Genomic DNA, 12,484 nt, shown 5'->3' with positions numbered 1-12,484 from the left:
GTTCTGTATTCTGACGGGGAATATTTGCTAAATTATTATTTTTGTTGGGCCTATACTCAAATTCACGAACGAAAGCTCCGGAGGGCCAAAAAGAACTACTAAGCAGCATGTCAAAATTTTCTAAATTTACGTCTATTTTAAATGAAGAAATATTTCATTCATATTTAAAATTAAATTTTCTGATACTTAAGTTGACAGTTTTAACTTTGGACGAGATGTAAAACTTTATATCGTCCTCGGAAGTATCCCTCGAAAATCTAGATACAAATATAGACTTCTTTGGGGGAACCACAACCAGTCTCCTAGTATCAGACTCGATTACCGGCGGACGGGGTTGAGTAACTGAGTTACTAGTTGAGGGTAGAGTAAGCGTTGGAAGATTGGATGGCGGTGCCACAACTTCAACGGGGGACGGGGAAGATACTGCAGGGTCGTTATTATTAGAAGCATACTTTGATATATGTTCTTTTGAGGAAGATAACTCCGTTGTCTGTGGACATGGAGAAGAAAGGTTAATTAAGTCATTCGGAAGAGTGTTCTGACGTGGAACGGTCCTTTCGTTAGGCGGACTATGAAGACGCTTACGTTTTGACACACGAATGTCCTTCATAGATTGTACGGTATCTAAGCATTTAAAAGATTTAAATACATTTTCGTAATGTTTAAATTTTTCGGTCAGTACCGACAACTCTCTCCCTACCTCAGAAAACCCATTTCTGGTTTGCCTAAACAACTTAAAGAGATCAACTTCGGTTGACCTGCACTTTAAGCAAGACCAGCGAAGACCTTTGCCATCATTAATAGCGTCCAGAATTCTTCCTGTCAAACCAGCACATTTTAGATGGCAAATACCATCACAGAGCCAGCACGATAAGTAGCGTTCAGATTCGCTTTTGATTTGGCAGTTATCAAGATCACACTTCATATTGAAAGATTTAATAACACTTATGTTAATAAAAAGACAAGCAAAATAAGTTTAACACAACACACACAACAATTCAGGAGCTGATGTATTTAGCTTAAAATATATGTAGCGAACAGTTTGAGTATCACTGTAATGTGACACTTAATAAACGCAGCGCAAACAGCTGTGACAAGAAATACTAAACGAAGTAAACAAAAAGAGCAAAAAGAAATGTGCAAAAATAGAAACGATCTCAGTTAACTAACGGGTGATTTTTTTGAGGTTAGGATTTTCATGCATTAGTATTTGACAGATCACGTGGGATTTCAGACATGGTGTCAAAGAGAAAGATGCTCAGTATGCTTTGACATTTCATCATGAATAGACTTACTAACGAGCAACGCTTGCAAATCATTGAATTTTATTACCAAAATCAGTGTTCGGTTCGAAATGTGTTGAATGTGTGAAAAGTTGGCAGAAAATCCGCTTTTTTATCGACAAATTTTGTTCAGCGATGAGGCTCATTTCTGGTTGAATGGCTTCGTAAATAAGCAAAATCATGCGATTTGACGCCTTTAGACTATTTTTTGTGGGGCTACGTCAAGTCTAAAGTCTACAGAAATAAGCCAGCAACTATTCCAGCTTTGGAAGACAACATTTCCGAAGAAATTCGGGCTATTCCGGCCGAAATGCTCGAAAAAGTTGCCCAAAATTGGACTTTCCGAATGGACCACCTAAGACGCAGCCGCGGTCAACATTTAAATGAAATTATCTTCAAAAAGTAAATGTCATGGACCAATCTAACGTTTCAAATAAAGAACCGATGAGATTTTGCAAATTTTATGCGTTTTTTTTAAAAAAAAAGGTATCAAGCTCTTAAAAAATCACCCGTTACAAAGGAATAACAACAACAATGATAACAACAAATGACTCGGCAAGATTAGATGTAAGCTAGTGAAATTTAATTAAATTTAATAAAAACCACAAAAATCACAAAACTTTCACTTAGCTTCGGTTATTATCACACTAAGATGCTCGTAGGCACTTTTTATAGCAACTTTTACTCAAAATTAGCACAATAAACTTTGCAAAATACAAAGACCAATCAAGGCACAAATAAGTAGAACTTCACAGCTTGACGTTTGCGTATGTACTTACGAGATAGGGACAAAAAATGGGAATTTCATGAAAGTATTGGGTCTAGTGAGCCGTACTAACTCGATGGTGGGAGTTTGAGGTACGCCGCACTGGACACTTTTGTAGAACGTTCAATTCTGAAGAAAACCCACCACGACCATGATTATACCATAAAATGCCTCTGAGCTACAGAATTTTGAAGAAAAACAATCAAAGTTTACGGGTATTTAACATGGGAAATCTTTGCACGCCTTGGGCGAGTACTTCATTTTTAATATTAAGGACTCAAATTTTCAGGGAGTTTTTTTAGGTATTTTCCAGAAAATTTCGAGGTAGGGGTGAAAAAAACAATAGTCGCAAAAAAGCACCCTAATGTACAAACATACGTATATGCCGCATATAATTTGTTTTTTTTTTGTTTAGTGACAATATTTTTTTTGCAGTTTTATGTAGTGAATTTTCAAAGTTTTCACTATTTGGGTGTAGTGTAGATTTGTTGTCTATCAGTTAATTTAGTTATAGTAAAACAAAATTCCACTATCACTAAAGTCTTTAGTGGTAGTGAAGAAATGTTCCACCATCACTAAGCTGGTGATAAATAGTGAAAAATCTGTTTTATTCCAATATATTTAGTGCTAGTGAAATACTTAGTACACTCAAAATTTAGTGCACTACCCCCAATTCTGGGCAAATGTGCAAATTGAAGAATTCGGCGGTATAACCATCACCATAATCACCAGATTCATTTAAGTAAACAATTATTTTAATTTTAGAGTTGTTGGTTTCACCAATCATTTTTAATATTGATTTAAGTGACCAGAGGGTCGCTGGATAACGACGAAAAACGAAGAAAAAGTAAGTAAGGCAAATAAACCCACCTACCCAAATCACAATATAAAAGTATCACGTTAGGTGTGAATTTCTAACAACATTTTATCAGTTGGGAAGTTGAGGCGTGCCTGGACCGAGTCCATACCATTAATTTTATCAACATGGCTTCATTGCGAAAACGAGGCAGGCCTCAAGAATTAAATAATTGAAAAATTGCACAGTGGATTATATCCGAAAAGAGTGCAATCATCACTGAAGATGGACGTATCCGAGGAAAAAAAGACAACGTGTGTGAAGATTTGCTGAAAAAACTTAGCAAAGTCGAACCGAAAGTGCCAGCTTCTTTGTACACGTTTGTTACGTGCAACCGTAACAAAGTACGAGATGCACTTCTTGCAGATTACAAAAAAAATCGGTCTACATCGGATGTAGACAATCTGATGCGCTCTCGTGATGCGACTGAATCAACCTTACACGATAGTGATGTTATCGCTCAAACTCCCTACGATTTTGTAGTCCATGTCCCAGCAACTGAATACGACGACCTCTTAGAAATTAGAGCTCATACTAGTAAAAAAAATAAAACTAAAAAGGAAGTTTTTCGTCTAAAGGGAGGTAAGTATGAAGTAGCCAAAATCAAGTTTTATTATTATTATTTATTTATTTATTATTTAATAATCGAGAAATTTTAAAAATTTAGTGTTAACGTTAAAATCCAAAATGGACCATAAATTCGAGTTTATGGCTCAACGTGAACATACTATTACGCTGATTTTAACCATATACAAATTATTTGTCGCAAAAAAGTGGAAAAGATTTAAGAGGTTAAAGTAAAATGTTTCGACATTTTTTAATATTAATATCTTATGATCTACATAACGAATTAAAAAAGTAATGATGTGAAAATAATGATAAATCATTTTATTAATTTTCGTGTCCGGTGTTTTATTTTATAAAACAATATTTTAATATAAACACCCCTATAGCGAGTGTCGACTAATAGTAGATAAACGACTTTTATTCAATTATCGCTTTTCGGTATTGTGAATGTGGATTTCCCGTTCAATAAGTGACTGTGAACAGTTTTAAGCCGTTCATCTTTCTACAACTGTTTCTTTGTAGAAGGGTAAGCGACTAAAAACAATTTACACTCACTTGAACCAGCAAATGACATTGAAAATACATTGGATAATCAATAATCGAATAACAGTCGATACTTGCAATAGGGGTGAAAGTGATAAAAATTGTTGAATATAATTGTTATAAAGGCCATAAAAATAACAAAAAACACATTATAAGTAAAAGTGAATTTTTACCTTGATAAATTTTCATTATTTATCAACGTATCAATATTTATAAAAAAGCGCCGCAAGCGAAAATTTTTAATAAAAAATCGCCATTATTTATCGTTGTTTAAAAAAAAGCACCGCAAGCGAAAATTTTTAATAAAACAAAAATTCTCTTTATATTAAAATACTCTTTTAAAGTCCTGAGAATTTTTATTACAAATTTTCACTTTCTATTAAGATATTGTTGTATATAAAAATCACGCGAGAATCACTATGGGTCTTCACATCGAAGCTTGGTACTCGGGTAATTCGATGTGCGGTAATTTTTTCCCACCGAACACCGAGCTACCGAGTACCGAGATCCGTGTGAAAACGAGTTTTATATTGCTAAAAAATAAAATAACGTAAATTTAATGTATAAAAAACACCCGCCAACATCGCAAGGATCGTATATTTATAAAAATATATGTGATAAGTGCTCTTTTTGTTCAAAGCTCTGCTAGTGCAACTGCAAGTAACTTAAGAACAAATTAGGGTAGTAGTGGACTTTAGCGGAACATGCCCAAATCTCATCCAAAAAGGATCATAAGGAACTTTAATCAGAAAGCGGAAATAAAGATATTTGTAAAAAGCCCAAAGGCTGCGCAGAAAGTTCTGCGCAAAATACTTCCACCCCTCGTCGACAACACGAGAGAATTCTACGTAGTGTGGGTGTTGGATGCATATATCGTACGGCATCAGCTTCCCGCAAATTCCTGCACATCGTAAAACCTGAAACAGGCTTACTACTGGCGTTAAAGCGTGTTGGTTCATACCCCTCTTGACTTTTTTGGACGAATTTTGGTTAAGTTTCGCTAAAGTGCACTTTTACCCAAATGAGTTAAATACAGTACTAACAAAGTGAAATGAGTGATAAATCTTGGTCATAAGCAATAACCGCCTAAGCCGAAAAATCTGAAATCGAGAAAAAACGTTGTAAACATCTGCACCTTGAATTGAATTTCTATATTTTCGGTATTTCTAATATTTTGGAGAGTAAGATAATATTTACTCCCAATGAGCGAAACATTAGTAATAAAACTCAAAAAGAGCAGGAATTTGCAAGTTTTATGCACCGTGTATACATATAAAAAGAATCGGAGTTTGATTTTCAGAAATAAAAACTGCTTTCGAAAGCAACTTTTTAGAGGTATAACTGCTCCTGTAATCTCTTTTGGAAACTCTCTAGTTAGATATACTTTCATTAATTCTATTGCTAGAAAAAGTACTTTGCTGTTGTTGTAAATTTACTTGAAGAATTAAATATAAGAGCATTTTTTTTTGTTAGTTGCATATCTACTGATTTTAGAAATCTTGATAGAAGAAAATTTCTTTTCCATTTGTGGGTTATTTTTTTATGAATTTTTCGTTTTTGTTGAGAGATGCAGAGAGCTGTTGAGAGCTTTACAGTTTTATAGTCCATTAAAATTTATTGTAGTAATGTGCCACTTTCAAGTTGCTAAAAATGACCGTCGATGTTTTAGAATTTTTTTTTGTCGCATTCATAACTATAACACACACTATTCCACCTGCATAATCATATCAGTGATTGCTTTGTTATTCACATACATTGAAATCGCTTAGACATCGGCGTTATATATTAATATAAAACTGAAATAAATCTGGTGTGAATATACTTGTGAAAATGATCAGCAATTGTGTGACAACAAGAACAAAGTCTTCCCGCCAAGCAGTTTCGTCTCCGCTGCAAAGTGCAAATATGCAGAGCAAATCAGTGATGAGTGGCAGTCCAACAATACCTGGACTAGCTCTCGCGATTAGAGACAAACATGGAAGCTCAAAAGCATAGCATCGTAAGTGAACTGAAGGCTCGTATGACACAGAGAATCAGTGAGTTTGAAGCGGAACTAAATAACATAAAAATATCAGTGAAACACGTTGAGGACAGAGTACAGAGAGCCGAAGAGAAATGTGCAAAAGTGCAGCAATTACGCCATCAAGTTGAACAGCTAAGCGAGCAGATAAATGATTGCCAAAATGCACTAGTGTCGACAGATCTGGTTATCAGAGGCATTCCTGTGACAGCTGATGAAAATCAAGCCGACACGTTTAACCAACATTGCCGCACAATTCAGCATAATGCTCTACCCATTAGGTCTATTTTCCGTGTGCACAATAAAAACAACACTGCGCCTGTCATAGTGAAATTAGGCTCAGCAAACGATCGCTCTTTGCTTTTCGCTGCTGTTTCGCGTCGCTGCAAATCAAAGAGAAGGCCCTTTCTCTTCGCGATATTGAGCATAGTGCAGATGAGAAAATATACCTGCATGAATGTCTTACCAAGCATAATCGCGAAGTCATGCAGTTTGGCATTGAGCTTAAAAAGCAAAAACGGCTTTCATCTGTTTTCTCTATTCGTGGCCACGTATATGTTCGAGTTCGAGCGCAGAGCAATGCAGTGAGGGTCTCCAGCATCGAGAATTTAAGTTCAATTGCAGCAAACGACAAATGAAATTTTTGAACTACATACATACATATGTTTTTACACACATTGCCACTATCTAATTATTGTTACTTTCTGTACCTTATAATCTATTCTCTCCACCCTATTTCTCTTAAAACATGTGACATTATAATGCTACTTATTTACTTGCGTTAAAAACGTATATGCCGAATGCTCTTAAGGTGCGATGTTAACTGCTACACACATGCATCTTAATAAACACTGCTGTTCCATAGGTGATACGTTTAATATGATTAGAATTTTATCTAAACAGAAGCATGGACTCAAAATTTGTCATATCAATGCTCAAAGTTTGCCCAGGAAAATTGAGGAATTCAGGTACCTTTTTGAATCCTCTGATGTTGAGGTGATTTGTGTATCGGAGACTTGGTTCTCTGATTGGCATAATAATGAGGTTGTGAATGTCAACGGCTATAATTTATTTCGGGTAGAGAGAATTTACCGAGGTGGTGGTGTTGCCATATTTGTCAAATCAGGTATATCGTGCAAACTCAATTGCAAGTCTTTGAATCTAAGCTCTATTGAATATCTGTTTTTGGTAATAGCTACAAAATCAGACAGAATCTTATTAGTTAAACACTTACTAAACAACAAACAAAAACGTAAACTATACACAATTTATTAACTTTCTGGAAGAACTAACTTTATCGCATAGCAATATTGTCATAGAAGGTGATTTCAATTCTAATCTACTAAGTGACGATAATTTTTCGCTCGCTATGAATAATTTGGGACTTGTCTCCGTCAACTGCTCGATGCCCACACATTTTACGCGAACGAATAGCTCGCTGCTGGATCTTTTCTTTGTAAGCGATAAGACTAAAGTGCTTCTGTATGACCAGCTTTCACTACCTAGTTTCTCAAATCATGATCTTATTTTCCTAACCTTTGATTTTGAATTTACACGCAAGAATAGTTTCTATTCTTACCGTGGCTTTGCGCATATTAATTATGACGAGCTTGGAAAAAGTGTTGACCTAATTAATTGGACATCCGTGCGATGTCTGATATCACCTAATGATCAAATTGATTTTATTCAAACCCATATTACAACCATTTTGATAAATTTGTTCCACCTATAACGAAGTCAAACATACGTAAAAGTCGTCCATGGTTTAATGGAAATATTAAAATATTGATTAAGAAACGAAACAGTTTATATCAAAGTTAGAAATGCTATAAAACCGAAGCTCTTTATGGAAGCTACAAAATTTTGAAAAACGAGGTAATTTAAGCTATTAAGTATCAAAAAGCTAAATACTATGAACATATATTCAGCGCAGCAACAGGTTCTAAGCAAACCTGGCAAAGAATTCGCGAAATCGTGTTGGGAAATATAAATAAAAATACGCATCCGGTTGATGATGATATTAGTGTCAATGATTTAAATGAAAATTTTATAGAATCCATTGTTTCCACGGGTAAACCATGCTACGATAGCTACAGTGTTAGTCCGACCAAGTCCTTGTCAGATTTTAGCTTTGCTTGTGTTAATGAGTGTGATGTTGTCCTGTCCATACTATCCATAAAATCGAACGCTGTTGGACCTGATGGCCTAAATCACAATTTTGTTAAATGTATTCTTCCCAAAATTCTTCCCTATCTCACCTACGTGCTAAATTCAATATTAACGACTGCAATTTTTCACGATTGTTGGAAAAGGGCCAAAATAATACCTATTCGGAAACCAAATGGTGATTATAGACCCATTACGATTTTGCCCTTTCTCTCCCAAGTTCTCGAACGAATTATGCACCAACAGATAAACTCGTTTATTTCCAAAAACTCGCTTGTGAGTGCATACCAATCTGGCTTCAGGTCGAATAAAAGTTGTGTCACTGCGCTTTTAACTGTTTCAGATGATATCAGAGTTAATATGGACAATAATTACGTAACTCTCTAACTCTTCTTGACCACTCCAAAACATTCGATACGGTCGATCACCAACTGCTATGTTTAAAATTAAGAAATATATTCCACTTTTCGTCTTCAGCGGTGAGCCTGGTCAACTCTTATCTTCTCGGACGGACTCAAGCAGTAAGTGTGGGTAAGGAGGAATCCAATTATTTAACCATGTCCAAAGGGGTTCCCCAAGGCTCCATACTCGGTCCATTATTATTTGTATTATACGTTGATGATCTCCCTAAAGTACTAAAGCACTGCAGCATTCACGTTTATGCTGATGATGTGCAATTATATGTGATCTGTCCTGTAGTGTCAATAAACTTTTGTATTCATGATTTAAACTCCGACTTAACCCGTGTTAATGAATGGGCCAGCAACAATGGCCTAGTTTTAAATTCTAAAAAATCAAAGTGCATAGCCATTTACAAAAAATACTTTAATCCCTGTAATTACGATAATGTGATATTGAACGGAACAGTGATACCCTTCGTTGATTCAGCCAGAAACCTAGGTGTAACATTTAATAGAACGTTGACGTGGAATAATCACATCTACTGTGCAATTGGCAATGTGTATGGTATGCTCAGATCACTATGGACTACGCAATACTTCACACCAGTTAAAACTAGATTTCTTTTAGCCAAATCCTACTTGCTGCCAATCCTACTACTGTATGGTTGCGAACTATATGCATACTGTGATAGCACGTGTAATAAGAAACTGAATATACTATACAATAACATAGCGCGATATATAATTGGTAAAAGACGTCACGACCACATTTCTCCGTAGGCTCTGAAAATATCGTCTATATCGTTCGATAATCTGTTGAAACTTAAGTGTCTAACGCTGCTTCATGAAATCATGGTCACAGAAGAACACCCACTTCTTAAAAGTCGCCTTCAAACTACTCGATCATCACGATCACATCAGCTCTTGCACACAAATTACAACTCTATGATATCTGAGCGCCAATTTTTCGTTTTCTCGGTTCACCTTTGGAACAAACTACCTGCTCAACTAAGGAGCATCAGGGTCACATCGCACTTCAAGAGTACATTACTTAAATTATACAGCGAGTGAATAAAAAACATATTTTCCATTTGCCCTAGTCATATGTATTAATATGTTAATCTCAATGCATAGTCCATTTTTAACCCATTTTCTATCCCTAACTTCAAACTTCTAATTTCTAACTTCTACTTTCACATTGTGTTTAGTTCTTAACTTCAATATTGTAGGATTTTAAATTGTAATCTCTGTAATTTATAAATTTTTTAGCTTTAAGATTAAAACATTGTTTGGTTTTGTAGTCATTTTAATTTAATATTCAATACTGAAATATAACCTATGGTTGTTGTATTGAAATTAAAATAAATAAAATAAATAAATATCATGAATTTTGCCAGGAAATTTGCCGGAGATATTAAAAAACGTATATATTCTCATAATTTCTGTGGCCATAAGCAATAACCGCCTAAGTCGCCATAAGAAAGAATAGAGTTATATATGCTATCATATTCTGCAACTATAATTCCATGTGTATGTGAAATCCCCATCTCGCCAGCTAAGCTGTAAAACTGTAGAGCCGGTCTGCAGTTCAAAAAAATGAAAAACTCATAAAAAAGTAGCGCACAAGAAATGGAAAAGTAATTTTCTTCTATCAAGATTTTTTAAATCAGTAGATATTATGGTATTTATGCAACTAACAAGAAAAAATGCTCGTATATTTAATTCTTCAAGTAAATTTACAGCAACAATGAAAAATATTTCTTGTGGTTTTTCTTGAGAACTGCAGACGACCCTGTATACTCGATAAAATTATAAAAAAGCTATTAGATGTGCAAATGCAAGTCATTTTCCAAAGTATGTCAAACTCGAGAGTTTCCAAAAGAGATTGCAGGAGCAGTTATACCTCGTAAAAAGTAACTTTCGAAAGCAGTTTTTATTTCTGAAAATCAAACTCCGATTCTTTTTATATGCGTACAGGGTGCATAAAACTTACAAATTCTTGCTCTTTTTGAGTTTTCGTACTTATGTTTCGCTCATTGGGAGTAAATATTGGTTTACTGTCCAAAATATTAGAAATATTCTGAGTATGCTGTAACCCATTCAATTCAAGGTGCAATATTTAAGTAGCTAGGACTTACCGTTGATATTTGGTAAATTTTTTTTGTGGAAGGTGTTGCTCATATAAATTGAATTGTTGAACATAAATGATCAGAATGAAAAGAGAAATCGATTAAGCGGTGACTGTCCGTCCGTCCGTCTGTGCACCGTAAACTCGAGTAAAAATTGAGATATCTTAACGAAACTTTGTACGTGCACTTCTTTCGGGCGTAGGACGGATGGTATTGAAAATGGGCCAAATTTGACAATAACCACGCCTACCTCCCATATAACGGTAATTTTCAGAAATACGAAAACTACGATATTTTAGTAACTGCTGAAGATTATTCACTCCAAATTGATATTTACAATAATTTTCAGACGAAAAATAAGAATATTATATTATATATTATATATATCTTGGTAACCGCTGAACCACTTTCTTCCAAACTTGGCACAGTTGTTGGCCTTGGTATAGCATACGAAATGGCCGAAAATTTTTAAAATCTGGCGATAACCACGCCCACATCCCATATAACGGTAATTTAGAGAAATACGAAATCTTCGATAAATCAGTAAATATTAAAGCTAATTTATTCAAAATTGATGCTTGCAACAATTCTTTACCAAGAAATACGTTTAAGATAAAATTTTGGAAAATGGGCCACCACTTATGATCACATATATGTATCTCGGTAACCGTTCTACCAATTTGTACCAAACATGGTACGGTTATTGTGCTTGCCATATAGAAGCAAAACGTTGAAAATTATTGAAATCGGACTAAAATTACGGCCGCTTTTCATATAACGGTAAACTTCAGAAATGCTTGGAACTTCAAATTTCGAAATTTAAGGACGCTAATTTACTCAAAATTGATACACCCTGGCTTACCATGTAGCGGAAGCTTTTGGAAAGGTGAAAAACATATATTAAATACTTGCGCAGGGAATTTAATGTTCGGCTCCGTCCGAACTTGGACTTTCTTACTTGTTTATATTTCACTTGTCAAGACTTTAATAACACTGTGCGACAGCCGAAACCACCGGAGACTTTGTTAACATATTCTCAAAGTATAATATCAACATACAAGCCAATATTTGCAAATCCAACGAGTGTTTAATTACTGGATATGTACACCCCGCGACAAAAGATAGCACATCAATAGTTTTAACAGTTTTGACTACTTCTCTTCTGATTTTTTTGAGGTTCATTATATTTATAGAAAAGTATAGCTCTTTATCTAACAAATACCTAAATTTTAGATAGTACAAAAATTATGAAAATTCCACAAGCTTTTCATTCCTATGTCATGCGTTTTAATTTTAATTTCTAGAAAAAAGGTGCAAGTTTTAAGTTGCTAAAAAATCGCGTTGATTTTTATACCCGAACGCACTTGTGCACAAGGGTATTATAACTTTGTTCACATAACGGTTGTTTGTAACAGGCAAAACGAATCGAGATAGATATAGACAAATGTATACATAAATGATCAGAATAAAAAGAGAAATCGATTAAGCGGTGACTGTCTGTCCGTCCGTCCGTCCGTCTGTGCACACTATAACTCGAGTAAAAATTGAGATATCTTAACGAAACTTGGTACGTGAACTTCTTTTGGGCGTAGGACGGATGGTATTGAAAATGGGCAAAATCGGACAATAACCACGCCTACCTCCCATATAACGGTAATTTTCAGAAATACGAAAACTGCGATATTTTAGTAACTACTGAAGATAATTCACTCAAAATTGATACTTACAATGAGTTTCAGACGGAAAAGATGAA

Source organism: Rhagoletis pomonella, unplaced genomic scaffold (genome assembly GCF_013731165.1).
Source record: "Rhagoletis pomonella isolate Grant_MI unplaced genomic scaffold, Rhpom_1.0 Rhpom_scaffold_00009, whole genome shotgun sequence".
NCBI lineage: Eukaryota > Metazoa > Arthropoda > Insecta > Diptera > Tephritidae > Rhagoletis > Rhagoletis pomonella.
The sequence above is the reverse complement of the archived record's forward strand: the minus strand, read 5'-3'. Positions refer to the sequence as shown.